The sequence below is a fragment of the Mesoplodon bidens genome (assembly GCF_964165515.1).
Source record: "Mesoplodon bidens genome assembly, chromosome: 15".
NCBI classification, from domain to species: domain Eukaryota; kingdom Metazoa; phylum Chordata; class Mammalia; order Artiodactyla; family Ziphiidae; genus Mesoplodon; species Mesoplodon bidens.
The window spans coordinates 43,219,957-43,238,585 of NC_138171.1; the positions used below are offsets into that span (position 1 = coordinate 43,219,957).

At 44.0% G+C, this 18,629-nt stretch overlaps 2 protein-coding genes across 7 annotated transcripts in view; one reads left to right on the forward strand and one right to left on the reverse strand.

Annotated features, from left to right (window-relative positions):
• The window catches only part of TPST1 (tyrosylprotein sulfotransferase 1), a 135,318-nt gene that overhangs the window by 116,146 nt on the left and 543 nt on the right, over positions 1–18,629 (reverse strand). For 4 of the 6 annotated variants that reach the window (XM_081256124.1, XM_081256127.1, XM_081256128.1 and 1 more), the window contains exon 1: positions 6,214–6,465. The exons of 1 other annotated variant lie outside the window; for it this stretch is intronic. The gene's annotated coding sequence lies outside the window, so the exon portion shown is untranslated. Of the gene's footprint in view, positions 1–6,213; positions 6,466–11,704; positions 11,765–18,629 lie in introns of those variants that run through there. One more of the 6 variants, XM_081256130.1, reaches the window with a different exon arrangement.
• Positions 1–18,629, forward strand: part of SEPTIN14 (septin 14) — a gene marked incomplete at both ends in the record, with an annotated part of 563,121 nt that overhangs the window by 72,770 nt on the left and 471,722 nt on the right. The window lies entirely within an intron of this gene.

Genomic DNA, 18,629 nt, shown 5'->3' on the forward strand with positions numbered 1-18,629 from the left:
ATGTTATATGTCAATTATATCTGAATTCAATTTTTTTTAATTTTAAAAATTAAAAAGATCTCAAATCAACAACCAAACTGTACACTTTAAGAAACTAGAAAAAGAAGAACAAACTAAACCCAAAGCCAGCAGACAGAAGGAAATAATTAGTGAAATAAATACAATAGAGAATAAAAGAATAGAGAAAATCAACAAAACAAAAAGTCGGTTCTTTGAAAAGATCAACAGAATTGACGATCATTTAGTGAGACTGAACAAGAACAAAAGAGAGAAGACCCAAATTACTAAAGACCAAATTACTGAAATTACTACCAACTGTACATAAATAAGAATGATTATAAAGGATTGTACGGAATACTATAAAAATTGTAATGTAACAAATTACAAAACCTAGGTGAAATGGACAAATCCCCAGAAGACACAAACTGCCAAAATCAACTCATAAAGAAGTAATTTGAATAAAGCTATAACAAGTAAAGAAATTGAATAAATAATCAAAAACTTCCCACAAAGAAAAGCCCAGGACCAGATGGCTTCACAGGTGAATTCTATGAAACATTAAGAATGAGCACCAACCCTTAACAAATTCTTCCAAAATACAGAAGAGATGGCAACACTTCCCAACTCATCCCATGAAGCCAATTTTCCTGATTCCAAAACCAGACGAAGACAATACAAGAAAACTATAAATAAACATTTATTATATAAATGCAAAAATCCTCAACAAAATAGCAGCAAACCAAATCCAACAACATATATAGAGAATCACACATCAGGACCAAATGTGGTGTATTCCATGCATGCAAAGTTGTTTCAACATATGAAAGTCAATTAATGTCATACACAAGAACAAAAGAGCAAAAACCACATGATCTCAAATAGGCAATGAAGAAAGCATTGGACAAAATCCAACACTCTTTCATGATAAACACAATGAATAAACTAGAAATAGAGAACATCATCAACTTTAAAAAGGACATCTAAGAAAACCCACAGCTAACTTCACATTTAACGATTCCCCCTAATATCAGGAATAAGACAGGATGTACACTCTCACCATTTCTATTCAGTATTATACAGGAGATTCTAGCCAGGGCAGTTAGACAAGAAAAAGAAAAGAAAAACAATCCAGATTGGAAGGAAGAAGTAAGACTATCTCTCTTCAGAAATTATATATCATGTATATATAAAGTCCTAATAAGTCACTAAAAAACTATCAGAACTATTAAATTAATTTGGTATGGTTTTAAGATACATGACTAATATAAAGAATTCAATTATATTTCTATATACTATCAATAACAATCCAAAAACAAAATTAAGAAAAGAATTCCACTTACAATAGCACCAAAAGAATAAAATATTAAGAAATACATTTAACCAAAAAATGCAAAACTTGTACACTGAAAACTAGAAAACACTATTGAAGTAAATTAAAGAAGATCTAAATAAGTGAAAAGTCATTACATGCTCATGGATTGGAAGAATAATACAGTTAAGATGGCAATATTCCCCAAACTGATCTACAAGTTCAATTCAATCTCTATCAAAATTCCAACCAGACAAGAGTGCCAAGACAATTCAAAGGGAGAAAGAATAGTATTTTCAACATATGGTGCTAAGACAACTGAATATCTATAGCAAAAAATGAGGTTGGACCCCTATCTCATACCACATACAAAATTCACAAAAGTGGATTAAAGACCTAAATGTAAGAGCTGAAACTATAAAACTCTTGGAAAAAAACATAGGAGTAAGCTTTCATGACCTTGAATCAGGCACTGGTTTCTTAAATATGAAACATAAAGCGCAAGCAACAAAAGAAAAAAATAGACAAATTGGACTTAATCAAAATTAAAAACCTTTGTGCTATCAAGAAAGTGAAAAGAGGGCTTCCCTGGTGGCACAGTGGTTAAGAATTGCCTGCCAATGCAAGGGACATGGGTTCGAGCCCTGGTCTGGGAAGATCCCACATGCCGCGGAGCAACTAAGCCCATGTGCCACAACTACTGAGCCTGCACTCTAGAGCCCACGAGCCACAACTACTGAGCCTGCTGTGCCACAACTACTGAAGCCTGAGTGCCTACAGCCCATGCTCCGCAACGAAGAGCAGCCCCCACTCGCCGCAACTAGAGAAGGCCCGCACGCAGCAACGAAGACCCAACACAGCCAAAAATAAATGAATAAAATAAATAAATTTTAAAAAAGAAAGAAAGAAAGTGAAAAGACACCTACAGAACAGGAGATTTGTATCTGCAAATCATATCTGATAAGGGTCTAGTATCCAGAATATATAAAGAAATTTTACAACTCAATAACAGAAGGACAAATAACTCAATCTAAAAATGGAAAAAGGAACAGAGATTCCTCCAAAGATATACAAGTAGCCAGAAAGCACATGAAAAGATGCTCAACATCATTAGCCATCAGGGAAATGCAATCAAAACCACAATGAGATATTACTTCACACCCATTCGGAGAGCTAAAATATGAAGGTCAGATAATAACAAGTCTTGGCAACGAGGTGGAAAAATTGGAACCCTCATTTCTTGCTAATAGAAATGTAAAATAGAGTAGCCATTTTGGAAAACAGTCTGGTAGTTCCTCAAGATATTAGACCTAGAGTTCTAGAGTTACCACATGACCCAGCAATTCCACCCATAGGTATATATCCGAGAAATGAAACATCTCCACGCAAAAACTTGTACACAGATGTTCACAGCAGCATTAGTCATAACAGCCAAAATGTACAAACAACCCAAACACCCATCAACTGATTAATATATAAATGTGGTCTATGCATAAAATAGAATATTATTCAGCAAGAAAAAGAAATAAAATATTGATACATTCTACAACATGGAAGAACCTTGAAAACATGCAAAGTGAAAGAAACCAGTAGCAAAGAACTACATATTGTATGATTACATTTATATGAAATGTCCTGAATAAGCAAATCTATATACAGAGAAAACAGAGTAGCAGTTGCCTAGGGATGGAAGGGATGACAAGTGGGAGAGTTGGAGGTGACAGGTAAGGAGTGTGCAGTTTCTTGAAAATGTCCTAAAACTGACTGTAGTAAGGGTTGCACAACCCTGTAAATATACTAAAAAATTTACACCTTAAATGGGTGAATGTATGGTATGTGAATTATAGCTCAATAAAGCTGTTACCAAAAAAAGAAAGTTGGCTGGGCCGTATGCATTAAACTTTTTAGGGCGACTGCCTACTAAAATAGAAGGCATTTTTTTATTGAAGTGTAACTGACTTACAATTTATATTAATTTCAGGTGTACAACATAGTGAATCAATATTTTTATACATTACAAAATGATCACTACCATAAGTCTAGTTGCCATCTGTCACCATAGAAAGTTATTACAATATTATTGACTATATTCCCTATGCTGTATATTACACCCCCAAGATTTATTTATTTTATAACTGGAAGTTTGTAACTTTTAATCTCTCTCACCTATAAAATAAAAGATTTAAATAGGATCCAGAGTGTCCTAACAAAATATCAAAACTGTCCAGGACACAATCAAAAGTCACGCATCATACCAAGAACCAGGAAAATCACAACTTGAATGAATAAAGACATTAACATAGGATAACACCAAGATGAATCAGATGTTGGAATTATCTGACAAGAATTTTGTAGCAGTCATCATGCTTTAATGAGCAATGAGACATATTCTTGAAACAAATGACAAAATAGAAAATATTATCAAAGAAAGAGAAGATAAACAGAAAAAAATCAAATGGAAGTTATAGAACTGAAAAATACAGTAACAAAACAAAACCTCACTGGATGGGCTCAACAGCAGAATGAATATGACAGAAGAAAGAAGGAGCGAACTTGAAACTAGAAGTAGAACATTAAGAATTACCCAATCTGGGGCTTCCCTGGTGGCGCAGTGGTTGAGAGTCCGCCTGCCGATGCAGGGGACACAGGTTCGTGCCCCGGTCCGGTAAGATCCCACATGCCGCGGAGCGGCTGGGCCCGTGAGCCATGGCTGCTGAGCCTGCGCGTCAGGAGCCTGTGCTCCGCAACGAGAGAGGCCACAACAGTGAGAAGCCAGCGTATCGCAAAAAAAAAAAAAAAAACCCAAAAATATACAGGTGCTACTTAAAGCCATGAAGGGAAGTGTAATCACACAAGGAAATTAGGGGACAGAAAAAAGAACAGAAAATAAAACCCTAAGGAATACCACATTAAACTGACGGAAAGCATATCAAGGCAATGTTTTGTTTTTGTTTGTTTTGGTTGGTGAAAACCTGAGCATGTGTGCAGGCTGAGAAAAAGAGAGAGAATATAGAATAGGAAAGATGTTAGTCAGCCTTAGAAAGTAACACCTTCTTCCTCTGGTAAAAGGAAAGGAGATCAGATATCAGAGAGGTATAAGCACACAGAAAAATGACACACCCTTAAGAGTCCAGGGCTGATGCCCACCAATTTCTTCTGTGAAGTAGGAGACAAGATAAGCAATGTGGAGAAGTCAAGAGTAGGACAAGGAAAGGAGAACGGTAAAAACCTATAGACAGCAATTAGGTGTGGGTACATAAAAGGAAGCTGAGGAGTAAGTCAAAGCATCTCCAGACAGTGCAAGTAAAGTTGGGATCCAGAAGTCTAGAACAGCACCAGCGGCTGTTACACACTTTCCTCCAGCCTGCTCTGGAGAACCTAGGAGCAGAAAAAGACGACTGTTTGATTCATCCAGGCTTGGAAACCATCAGAGCAAATGTGGCAAGAATGGCTTGAGGCCAGTAACACTGCTTTTATAATTTTAAAAAGTCAAACTTATTGCACTCTTTTTAAAAATCGACTATAGTCATTTCCTCTGAGAGCCAGAAAGGGGGGCGGGGGTGGCTAATTCCTCTTTCACTCTTAGAGAACTTGTCAGAACTTCCACTCCTAAGCATTTTTGGTCCCTTCAACAGTTGATTCCAAGAAATCTGAACCTGATTCCTCCCGGCAGGCTCTTAAAGGATGAAAATTCACTGCAGACTGGACTATCCAGCTGGGAGATAAACACGTGAAATACTTCTTACACACGATGCTATTTCAACTAGGAGTTAGGGGCTCTTTCTTCCCTAAAAAGTAAAGGTTCAGCAAACACCAGATGGGGAGGGGGGGTTAAGGGGGCAATTACATTGCAAACATTGTTAAGAATACTTTACAAAGCCAATTATTATAAAACAACACATGGCACAAAGAGAGCAGAATTCAGTTCTTCGGGATGACTGCAGTGAGTAAATAAATGACAATGTAATCTCTATCACACTTGGAGTTCACTAATTCATCACGCCACCTCCTATACCACTCTTCAGGGAGCGCATCAATTCCCTTTGGATGCTGGACCTCTTGCTATCACCATCTGGAGAGTACAAAGGCCTGGAAGGAGGAAGATGGTAACACGTGTGACCACCTACCATGTACCAGGCCTACTGTGTGCCAGACTCTTGGGCAATACACTTGACACGTTAGGGGTGCAGCTCACTGAAAGACGAACTACGGTGTTAAAACTACAGACCGGGCATTCAGGAGAGTCGCAGGGTCTGAAGGTTTCAGTGTAAAGGAAAAGTGCTAGCGACGGTGGTTGATGGAAGCGAAGGGAGAAGGGTCGAGTTGGGAAAGGAAGGCAACTGGGAGCAAAAGGGCAAAACCCAGGAATACATGGCGTGGGGGTGGGAGGGCGCGAGTGAAATGTCCGGAGGACACCGTATAGGGGGCAAGGATGGGGTGAGACTGAGGAAGGGAAGCCCGGGTAGAGTTGAGGGCAAAAGTCCAATCCGGGGGGGCCAGGGCGTCTCATCCCCAGCAGGCGCCCCGAAGGACCGCGGGGGCTGGGAAACGGTGCCAGCCCCGCGAGAGAGAAGGAAAGGCGGGGAGGGGGCGGGAGCGGGCGGGAGGCCGACCACGGCGGGGGCGAGCCGGGCCAAAGGGAAGCCAGAGACAGGGAAACGCTGGCGCTGGGGGAAGGGGTGGGCGCCGGAGCCGGGCCGGGCCGCCGGGCTCTGCGCTGAGGGGGCGGGACTGGACAACCGCCCGAGGGCAGAGGGGAGATGCGGCGGCCGGCGGCGACTGGGGCCGAGGGATGCCAGGACAGAGGCGGCCGGGACTCGGAGCTAGGTGAGCAGCGGCGGGAGCACAGCGGGGCCGGGGCGGCGCTCCGTCCCGAGCCGCAGCGAGCGCGGCGTCCCCCTTACCTGGAATGAGTGAGGAGCCACCGCGCCGCCTCCCCAGCATCCTCGGCTCAGCCGCTTCTCCCACCGCCCTAGGTGAGGGCCATTCCACCCACACGGGAGCCCGCCCTCACCGCCAGGCGCCAGCTGCTGCCAGCCCGGCTCGGCCGCGCGGAGATGCGCTGACGCGACCCGGGCCCGCGGCCGCCTCAGCAGCGACTCCCTCAGTCGCCGCCTTAGCGCCTGCAGCCGCCTTCCCGCACGGGTGCGGGATCACACGCGTGCGGCGATTGGTTGCCCGGCGCCCGGCCGGGGGATGTGTCGGACTCTCTGATTCGTGGGTTCCGCTGGCTGCCTCCCCCACCCCGAGGGGGGCGGGGCTCGGCCTCCCGCCCGGTCTGACAGGGGCTGAGGGGCGGAGTGGGTCTGACGTCGGGGCCGCCCGGGCGTCCCTGCGTCCCTGCGTGTGCGCGCTCCCCGCGGGGTTCTGGGGCCGCCACCTGTGTGAGCGGGTTGTTGCCGAGCAACGGTGCGCGCGACCTAGCTGGAGGGGAGCCGGGGGCAGGTGGCTGTCCACCGTAGCCCCAACCTCCAGCGTGGGTGCCCTTCAGCCTTGAAACCCTGGGACAGGACAGGAGAATGAGCTTTTCCAAGAAATCCTCTCTCTGCTTGTCCTTGCTTCAGAAACCACCTCTGTGCTTGCCGCTGGCAGAGGAGCTTTCATCTCATTGAGGTGACTCAAAAATATAAATATCAAATTCACACACCAAAGTAAGTGATTCTGTCCCCACCACAGGGGCGGGGAACTGATACTTGAAAGAAAGAAGTGAAAACTAGGAAAGGAGAAAAGGGCAAAGAGGAGGACGTTGGGGAGAGGGCTGAAATTTCACAACTGAGAAATACCCATTCGTGTTCACAATACCTACAGGTATATCCACACGAGGTTCTGTCAAAGCAATTATTTCAACTCTATGAACGTACATTGGAAAAAGCATAGGCTCAGGAATCTAACAGCTGTATTCACAATTCCTGTCTACCGTCTTGGAATGAGTTTTGTTATCTATAGAAAGAGGTCTGTAGAATATGTACCTCAGAGAGTTGCTGTAAAGATCAAGTGAAGTCCACACAAAAATTTGTACACGAATGTTCATAGCACCGTTATTCATAGTAGCCAATAAAGTGGAAATAACCCAGATGTCCATCAACTGATTAATGGATAAGTAAAATATGGCCTATCCACACAATGGAATATTGTTTGGCCATAAAAAGAAGCGAAGTTCCAATACATGCTACAACAGGGATGAATCTTGAAAATATCGTGCTAGGTGAAAGAAGCCAGTCACAAAAGACCACATATTATATGAGTCCCTTTATATGAAATGTCCAGAATAGGCAAATCCACAGAAAAAGCAAGTACATTAGTGGATGCCTTGGGCTGAGGAGATTGGGGGAAAATGGAAAGTGATTGTTAATAGCTATGGGGCTTTTGCGGGGGGAGTGATTGATGAAAATCTTCTAAAATTGATTGTGGTGATGATTGCGCAATTCTGAATATCCAAAAAAATTGAACTATGTACTTAAAGTAGGTGAATTGTATGGTATGTGAGTTATATCTCAATAAGCTGTTATTTTTTAAAAAGAGCAAATAAGGTAACAAACCTCTGAAAGCCCCAGGCTGTGGTGCTGCTCTAAGAACCAGGGCTCAGTATATATAACTGTTTTCTCTTTATTCAATTGGCAAAACCTTGTAAGCAATTTGACCTGAGGAAATTTAAAGAAATACCCACCACAATATTTTTCTATGGAACATTTAAATCAAATGAAGAAAATGATCTCATTTGACCCAAGCTGCTTCGGTGCATCAGAAATAATCCACTAGGATTACAAAGCTCATCTAAGGAAAATGAACAACGTCGGCAGGCAGAAAGCAAGAGGAAAGGGAAAGGACACAGCATTCTACAAGGTGATTCTAGATATATCTGCACCCAAAGTCGTTTGTTTAACAAGTCTTTTAACTCTAAGTAAGAGCTGTGTCCCATTTCACTTCCTGCATTCCAGACCCCTTCAGGGAAACAGCTCACCCTGACCTGAGTAATCTTGAAGCCACGGCCAGCACCATGGAGCGTTAATCCCTTAAACACAGCCCCTGCCATCATCTCTCCACAAGCCAGAAATGCAGCTCTGAGATGACCTCCACAATACCCAGAAAATACTCCACCTACCTACAAGACCTGAAAACAAAAATTTGAGTAGCCAGGTGGGGGCTTGCTGCTGGTATCTCACATATAAACTCTGAGAACAAATTCCAAATGTGAGGAATTCAGTAAGAACAGGGGACATGAATCCCAGTGAAATCTGGCAGGGAGGTTGACTCCCTGCCCATCCTGTGGCAGGATGTCTCCCTGAGCAAGACAGCTTCAGGTGGCCCAGGGACCACACTGTCTGTAAAAAAAACAGCCCCAAACAAGGAGCTGCTTGATCTGAAGCAAAGCTCAGGGTCATATGGGAACAAGTTTTTCTGCTTTCCAAATCTACCCCCAACCCATATATGTTAAGAAAAAAGTCTCCAAAATATACTCTTAAGTGAAAAGAACAATGTTAAAAACAGTATATATAATATGTCCATTTGTATTTTTTTCAAGTACACACACACACACACACACACACACACACACTTGTGATTTTCAGAGACAATCTCCAAAAGGATGCACAGTAAACTGGCAACAGTGGTTGTTTCTGGGAGGGAAACTGAAGAACTTGGGTACAGGAGAGGGAAAAACATTTATTTTTCACTATATATACTCTTCGGCACTTTTTTTTTTTTTTTGCGGTATGCGGGCCTCTCACTGCTGTGGCCTCTCCCGTTGCGGAGCACAGGCTCCAGATGCGCAGGCTCAGCGGCCATGGCTCACGGGCCCAGCCGCTCCGCGGCATATGGGATCCTCCCAGACCGGGGCACGAACCCATGTCCCCTGCATCGGCAGGCGGACTCTCAACCACTGCGCCACCAGGGAGGCCCTTCGGCACTTTTTTAAATGTTGTGCCCTGTGCTTGGATTACCTATTTAAAATGAATAAATACATAATTTTTTTTAAGAAAAGAACTATTTTCTGGAAAACTCACTGATCAAGCCTATATGAATATCTGGTTTATGTGACATATGTATTGCTCTGTGTCATTTAGTAAGTCTCATACTGAGTACACATACTCTGAACACTCTGGATCTACTTTTTCTCTTCCCAGGTGATCAGCTCAGACTCAGAGAACCTCACCTGAGGGCCTAGACAGCTTCATCCCCTGGCTGATAGGCAGTTCAAAGGCTCAGAGATTGTTTCTTCCAAACAGGCTGGTAGGCCCAAGGAAAGTGAGGAAGTAGACACCCCAGTGAGTACCCGGAAGCCACTGCCGTCTTCTAGTTCAACCTTTGCCCGGCTTCTACTTCAGGGAGTCATCTCCCAGCAAGAAGGCCTGGCTGAGAGTAAGTGAGGACACCTTCCTACAGTCATCTCACCTCCTGGAAGGAGAGTCTCAGTGCAACACACCTAAGCACGTTCAGGCTTTGAGGAGAACTGAAGAAGCAGCCCAGCCCTCCAGCACTTTTATTTTGGGGGGTTGTTGGCTTTGCTTTGGTTTCTTTTTTTTTTTGGTCATGCTGAATGGGTTGCAGGATTTTAGTTCCCCAACCAGGGATCAAACCTGGGGCCCTGGCAGTGAGAGCATACAGTCCTAATCACTGGACTGCCAGGGAATTCCCTGGAAGGACAAAAGTACAGCAGCTCCCCACTCATGGCCCTTCCATTCCAGGATCTGGCATGGAGAGAGGATAGTTGTGGAGGTGGGAGGTGGAAGGGATGGGGAGGATCTCAGAAATGGAAAATTGGGGAAGAGAATCATGCCTGTAGAGATGACTGCAGGAAGGTGTCCTCACTTACTCTCAGCCAGGCCTTCTTGCTGGGAGATGACTCCCTGAAGTAGAAGCCGGGCAAAGGTTGAACTAGAAGATGGCAGTGGCTTCTGAGTACTCACTGGGGTGTCAGTGAGCACTTGTCTACTTCCTCTCCTTTTTATTCTCTGTCTCAGCCCAAGGGAGCTGGAAATGAGGGTCGGGGGCAAGGGGTTTGGACACAGATAATGGAGAGGGCAGGCTACCTTTGCCATGCAAGGGAAGGAACAGAGGTCCTTCAGAGAGCATGGACATGGCCTTGGGAGGAAGTGGAGAAGTGGGGACAAAGAGTTGTCAAGGGTAAGGGCAGAAATGGTGATGACAGAAGATGGTTTGTCAGCCTGACCCTCCATGCTGTCCCCAGCACAGGGCCTGGCACTGGTTGAATGAATGGATGGGTGAGTGTATGGATGATTAGCAAAAACTGCAGAGCTAAATAGACATTTCTCCAAAGAAGACATATAGATGGCCAACAGACACATGAAAAGATTCTCAACATCGCTAATTATTAGAGAAATGCAAATCAAGACTACAGTAAGGTACCACCTCACACCGGTCAGAATGGCCATCATTAAAAAGTCTACAAATAACAAGTGCTAGAGAGGGTGTGGAGAAAAGGGAACACTCCTACACTGTTGGTGGGAATGTAAGTTGGTGCAGCCATTATGGAAAACAATATGGAGGTTCCTCAGAAAACTAAAAATAGAGTTGCCTTATGATCCAGCAATCCCACTTCTGGGCATATATCCAGGCAAAATTACAATTCAAAAAGAAACATGCATCCATGTGTTCATAGCAGCACTATTCACAATAGCCAAGACATGGAAGCAACCAAAATGTCCATCAGCAGATGAATGGATAAAGAATATGTGGTACATATATACAATGGAATACTATGCAGCCATAAAAAAGAATGAAATAATGCCATTTGCAGCAACATGGATGGACCTATCATACGAAGTGAAGTAAGTCAGAAAGAGAAAGACAAATACCATATGATATAACTTATATGTGGAATCTAAACTATGACACAAATGAACTTACCTACGAAACAGAAAGAGATGCACAGACATAGAGAACAGACTTGTGGTTGCCTAGGGGAAGGGGGGAGGGGAAGGGATGGAATGGAGTGGGAGTTGGGGGTTAGCAGATGCAAACTATTATACAGAGAATGGATAAACAACAAGGTCCTACTGTACAGCACAGGGAACTATAGTCAATATCCTGTGATAAACCATAATGGAAAAGAATATTAAAAAGAATGTATATATATGTGTAACTGAATCACTTTGCTGTACAGCAGAAATTAGCTCAACATTGTAAATTAACTATACTTAATTAAAAAAACAGAAGCTGCTGCTCTCGATAAAGATGAAGGTAGCAGGGCAAAGCACAGAGAGACACAGGGAAGAGAGTAGGAGGGCAGTCAGGGTCCTGCCTGGAAGGGCAGGGAGACTCCAGGTGAGGGCTCCAGAGCCAAAGATCCTTGATGGGGAATTGAGGGTTAAACTTTCATTCGACTTGAAGTGACCCCAGAGCCCTGGCTGACTTGAGACAAGATGAAACACTTACCTGCAAGCAGCATCAAAGAGCCCATGAACTGCAGGAGACACCTCACAATTCTCTTGAAGCTTGTGGGTTAGAGGAATTTGAGACAAAAAGAAAATGGTGATACAATTTAAAGAAAAAGAGAAAAAAATGAGCATGCCTCTTTACTTTCCCCACCCCTAGATCCAGGAAAACTGGCCAGGTCAGGCCGCTCAGCCACATCATCATTTTAAAATGAGAATCCAGCCCAGCCTATGAGCAGGCATTTTCCAAGTGGTTACAGAATTCCTGCACCTTCCAAAAATACCTCTTCGTGCAACTCCCGCCGGGGAGGGAGGGCCACATGCCCAGTCTGGAACCAACCAACTGGGCTTCCTGAGTCCAGAAGTTGCCCCCCTGTGCTCTGCAGACCCCAGATGCAGGAAATGCCCACTGCTTCACGGGTAAACCTAGCTAGACAGCTACTGGTGCTGAGCCGAAGACTGGGAGCAAAGCTGCCTCTGGTTCCACTTATAACAAAGATTATATGACTTCCAGGAGTAGTTGCCAAACCTAGCTATGCAAGTAAACCACCTGTGCAGCTTTGTAAAATAGACACTGGGCATCAGGTCAGTTTTATGAAGCAGAAACTCTGGGAGAAGGATCCCCCCAACTCCCAAGGGAAGGAGATGGGGGTAGCGACTAGAAGGTGGCACTTGGGGAACTTCAGAGAGGCTAGTTGATGATATCCTGTTTCCTGACTTGGGAACTACCTGGTTTGGTCACTTTGTGAAAATTCATCAAACTATACACACATGTGCACTATTCTGTATGTTCGTTACACTACATTAAAAAAAAAAAAAAAGCTCCCAGGTAAATTCTGCTCCCCTACCAGGTGTCAGAACCACTGAGTTGGAAGTTCAGGATGAGGGGTTTAGGTTACACAAAAGAGAGATGCTGGGTGCTTTTGAGTATTGGCTGGAGTGGCTACAGGGTCTGCCTCCATCTGAGGCAAGTCTCTGACCCTCAGTGGAGAAAAGCTCCAGGGAGGGGAGGGGCCCAGATGGGAGGTGCTCCAGGGAGCAGCCAAATCTTCTCTGCCCACGGATGCCGACCCATGACACCAGTGCAGACTTTTCCTGGGTCCTGCCTCTTGGACAGAGCTTGCTCAGACCTCCTGTGGTCTAATTCAAGAGGGCCATTTTCTCCTGTGGCTTTGGTTTTCCCTCCCTGGTTAAAGAGGCTGCAGAGGCTACCCGTTTCTTGCCACCCTCCCAGGTCCCTTTCCTAGGGCAAGCAGCTTCTTTGAAGAGCATGCTACTCCCAGCAGGATCTGGGGGACTCCAGCACTTGGGATTTACCAATGTCCTGCACCAGGCACTGTTCTAGGTGCTGAGGACACAGCAGTGAACAAGTTAGTCCCAGCTGCCTTTATTCGGCTTATATTTGTTAATCTAAAACAATAAAAGAGCCAGTTATTTTTATCAGCAAAATGAGTTTATCAAGGAGCAGCAAAGAACTGCAATTTGGGACATGCAACTGTTGCAGGAGAATGGGGATGAGAGAATGGTCATATCCCCGGTCTGGGATGAGTCCCTAGGACCGCCAAGGGAGGGTCCTTGGCTTTGCACAGGAAAGAATTTAAGAGTGAGCCATAGTTAAGTGAGAGTAAGTTTATTTAGAGAGATACATATTCCATAGACAGGATGTGAAGCGTCTCAAAATGCACAATTTTTAAGAATAAGACAACGATGAAGTCTGCTGCATTGACTGACTCTTCCTTTCATGAATGATTTCTCTGTAGCCGTGTAACACTGTTTGATAGCATGTTACACACAGTAGAACTTCTTCCAAAATTGAAGTTAATCCTCTCAAACCCTTCCACTGCTTTATCAACTAAGTTTGTATAATATTCTAAATCACTTGTTGTCGTTGCAACAGTCTTCACAGCATCTTCATCAGGAGTAGATTCCATCTCAAGAAACTACTTTTTTTGCTCATACAGAAGAAGCACTTCTTCAAGCATTAAAGTTTTATCATGAGATTGTAGCAATTCAGTCACATCTTCAAGCTCTATTTCTAATTCTAGTTCTCTTGCCATTTCCACCACATCTGCTGTTACTTCCTCCACTGAAGTTTTGAACCCCTCACAGTTATCCATGAGGGTTGGAATCAACTTCTTCTAAACTCCTGTTAACGTTGATATTTTGACCTTTTGCCATGAATCACAAATATTCTTAATGTTCTTAATGGCATCTAGAATGGTGAATCCTTTCCAGAAGGTTTTCAATTTCCTTTGCCCAGATCCATCAGAGGAATCACTATCTATGGCAGCTATGGCTGTATTTCATAAATCATAAGACTTGAAAGTCAAAATTATTCCTTGATCCATGGGCTGCAGAATGAATGTTGTGTTAGCAGCCATGAAAACAACATCAATCTCATTGTCCATTTCCACCAGAGCTCTTGGGTGACCAGGTGCATTGTCAATAAGCAGTAATAGTTAGAAAGGAATTCTTTTTCTCTGAGCAGTAGGTCTCGACAGTGGGCTTAAAGTAGTCAGTATTTGTAAACAAATGTGCTGTCATTCCAGGCTTTGTTGTTCCATTTACAGAGCACAGGCAGAGTCGATTTAGCATAATTCTCAAGGGCCCTAGGATTTTCAGAATGGTACATGAGCATTGGCTTCAACTTCAAGTCACCAGCTGCATTAGCCCCTTACAAGAGAATCAGCCTATCCTTTGAAGTTTGAAGCCAGGCGTTGACTTCTCCTCTCTAGCTATGAAAGTCTCAGATGGCATCTTCTTCCAACAGAAGGCTGTTTTGTCTACATTGAAAAATCTGTTTTTAGTGTAGCCACCTTCGTTTATGATCTTTGCTAGATCTTCTCGATAACTTGCTGCAGCTTCTACATCAGCACTTGCTCTTTACCTTGCACTTTTATACTATGGAGTAGGCTTCTTTCCTTAAACCTCATGAACCAACCTCTGCTAGCTTTAAATTTTTCTTCTGCAGCTTCCTTACCTCTCTCAGCCTTGACAGAACTGAAGAGAGTTAGGGCCTTGCTCTGCATTAGGCTTTGGCTTAAGGGAATGTTGTGGCTGATTTGATTTTCTAACCAAACCAGTAAAACTTCTTCCATAAAGCAGCCGCATAGCACAGGGGGATCAGCTTGGTGCTCTGTGTCCACCTAGAGGGGTGGGATAGGGAGGGTGGGAGGGAGACGCAAGAGGGAGGGGATATGGTGATATATGTATATGTATAGCTGTTGCACTTTGTTATACAGGTTTGTTATACAGCTGTTTCACTTTGTTAGTTATATACAGAAACTAACACACCATTGTAAAGCAATTACACTCCAATAAAGATGTTAAAAAAAAGAAGTTCCATATCAGCAAAAAGGCTGTTTTGCTTTCTCATCATTTGTGTGTTCACTGGAATAGCAATTTTAGTTTCTTTCAAGAACTTTTCCTTTGCATTCACAACTTGGCTAACTGTTTGGCTCAAGAGGCTTATCTTGTGGCCTGTCTTGGCCTTCAACATGCCTTCCTCATTAACCACTTCTGGTTTCTGATGTAACGTGAGAGACATGCAACTCTCCCTTTCCCTTGAACACTAAGAGGTCATGGTAGGGTTATACATTGGCCTAATTTCTATATTGCTGTGTCTCAGGGAATAGGGAGTCTTGAGAAGAGTGAGAGAGATGGGGGAATGGCTGGTTGGTGAAACAGCCAGAACACATACATTTATTGATTAAGTTTGCCATCATACATGGGTGCAGTTCATGGCTCCCAAAACAGTTATAATAGTAACATCAGGACTTCTCTGGTAGCACAGTGGTTAAGAATCCGCCTGCCAATACAGGGGACACGGGTTCGAGCCCTGGGCCAGGAAGATCCCACATGTCATGGAGCAACTAAGCCTGTGTGCCACAACTACTGAGCCTGCACTCTAGAGCCCGCGAGCCACAACTACTGAGCCCGCGTGCCGCAACTACTGGAGCCCCCGTGCTTAGAGCCTGTACTCCACAACAAGAGAAGCCACTGCAATGAGAAGCCCGTGCACGGCAACAAAGAGTAGCCTCCGCTCGCCGCAATTAGAGAAAAGCCCGCACGCAGCAACGAACACCCAACGCAGCCAAATTTAAAAAAAGCAACCAGTAACATCAAAGATCGCAGATCACCATAACAAATATAATAATGAAAAGTTTGAAATATTACAAGAATTAGCAAAATGTGACACAGAGACATGAAGTGAGCAAATGCTGTTGGAAAAATGGTGCCAATAAACTTGCTCCTTGCAGGGTTGCCACAAACCTTCAATTCGTAAAAAAAACACAGTATCTGTGAAGCACAACAAAGCGAAGCACAAAAAAACAGGGTATGCCTGTAATGTGTTGTTTGTCAGTTTAATTCTCAGGCTACAGCCACTGAACCTAAGAAGAGGAGAAGACAAGCACTGCCTTTCCTACACATACTTAACAAAGGCACTCCAGGCAACAAAGACTTGCTCACCACTCAGTGTGCCCCTGTCTCTACTCTGGTCCTGTGCTCATGCATAGCCTTCTACTTGTGTTGTACTCCTCAACCCAGCCAGTGAAAACTCAGTGCAACTCTACCAGTGCAAATTCAGCCAACCTTACATTACACTGAAATGCCAACTCTGCTCACAAGGGTCTCATCTCTGTGACTCTTGTGACCTGTGTCCCAATTTACACTTTTCTTAAGGCCTTTCTCCCATTCTGCTTTGTATTCTTGTTCTTTGTGTATTTGTCTGGTTCTCCCCACTCACCCCCATCAGATAGGAAGCTGCTTAGATGGGGGATGGATTTTTCCCTGCAACACCCAACACTGTTTATGGGCCCATAAGAGGCCTTGGAATGTTTGCTGAGATGGATTAAATTGAATCATGGGACAGCATCTCCCTGAAGAATCAACAGTTCGCTTTGTCCTACATCTCTATAGTTCACAAAGTTGGGTTTTTTTTTACTTAATTTTGAAATTTTTTAAACTAGAAAAAAATTGGTGAGAATAGTACAATTAACTCCAATATAGGTACCCTTACCAAGTGACTGTTGATTCATCAATTGCTAACATTTGCTACAATTGTTTTAATATCTCTCTCTATCCATCTAGCTAGCTAGCTATAATTATCATTATTTTTAGTTATTGAACCACTTGAGAATAAATTACAGACATTGTGTCTTGTGTTGCTTTACCCCTAAATACTTCATTGGTACCTCCTAAATATAAGGACATTCTCTTGTACTATGATCCGATGAAGGAAACTTAACATTGATATGATATTATTTACTATCTACATATACAGTCCCTATTTAAATTTCCCCAATTGTCCAAATTATGTCCTTCACAACCATTTTTTTCATTCTCATTGTCTACTGAAAAAAATGTACAACCTAAAAGTTGAGAATTATGTTTTATGTGGAGGACTTTCTTCTTTTTAATATTTATTTATTTATTTATTTGGCTGTGCTGGGTCTTCGTTGCAGCATGCGGGATCTTTTAGTTGCGGCCTGTGGGATCTAGTTCCCTGACCAGGGATTGAACCCAGGGCCCCCGCATTGGGAGAGCGGAGTCTTAGCCACTGGACCGCCAGGAAAGTCCCTCAGAGGACTTTGTGAGCACTCAAGCCCGGGAGTAGCCTTGCAGACAGCTCTGACGGACGGCTCCAAAGAGGTCAGGGAGGATCCAGGGTATACAGGCATTTAGCAACAAAAACCCAGTAGCTGGCATATCAAAAGATTACTGTTGGGCTTCCCTGGTGGCACAGTGGTTGAGAGTCCGCCTGCCGATGCAGGGGACAGGGGTTCGTGCCCTGGTCAGGGAAGATCCCACATGCCGCAGAGCGGCTGGGCCCGTGAGCCATGGCCGCCGAGCCTGCGCGTCCAGAGCCTGTGCTCCGCAACGGGAGAGGCCACAACAGTGAGAGGCCCGCATACCAGAAAAAAAAAAAAAAAAAAAAAGATTACTGTTGGCAGACCCTCCTGGTCTTGCCGGCTGTTCCCTTGCAATGTACTTTATAAATCTCGCTTTCTACACTCAAAAAAAAAAAAAAATGTTAATTAAAGAAAACAACCAGACATTTGAAGGTAATGAATTTAGTGCTTTTCTATATATGGGAAGATGCAAGAGTCTGGGCTCACTGAAATCATTCCTTTGATAGGCACCTTAGCTATCCAGGGCCAGTATCCAGTTCTTTCCCATCCTGAGTTCCCACAGGGCTCACCCTCAGGGGTGCCTGTAATGTGATGGCTTGATGGCTGCAGCATCCTTTGTTTACTGATAGGGCAGGTGACATTTTTGATTCACATCATCTATGTGTTGCATTTAGTTGTATCACTTTAGTCTCTTACAATATCGAACAGTTTCTCCCTTTTTCATTCTTAAGGCATACTAGTTATTTGTAAAATAGCTTTGACTTGACTTTGCTGTCTCAGGTAATGCATTTGGCGGGGGCAGGAAGGCCCCGAGAGTGAGGCTGTGCCTTTCACAGCACATGGCAGCAGGAGGCACACACAAGGTCAGTTTGTCCCATTACTGGTGACGTTAACTTTGATGATCTGGTTAAGGTGGTATCTGCCGGGTTTCTCCACTGAAAAGTTACAGTTTTTCCTTTTGTAATTATAAGCAATCTGTTGAAATGACTTAGCATTTCAGAGACTGTGAAAATATCCTGCTCCCTGTCTGATGATGATTCTTGCCTGGCCCTGATGTGCCTGCCAGTCATTCAGAGAAAGTGGAGTTGGCCGGTGGCCCGGAGCTGAGGCTCTGGAGATCACAGAACCAGGATGGGCAGAGAAGGAAAAGCACTGGGGACAGGAAACTGTGCGGACAGCAGGGCAGGCAGTCTGAGTGCTATGCTGGGAGCTGAGCTGCAGCTCACTGAGGTGTGAGTGGAGTCACACCACACCAGGCACCTCAGGGCAGCCTCAAGCGTACTGGCCCCTTCA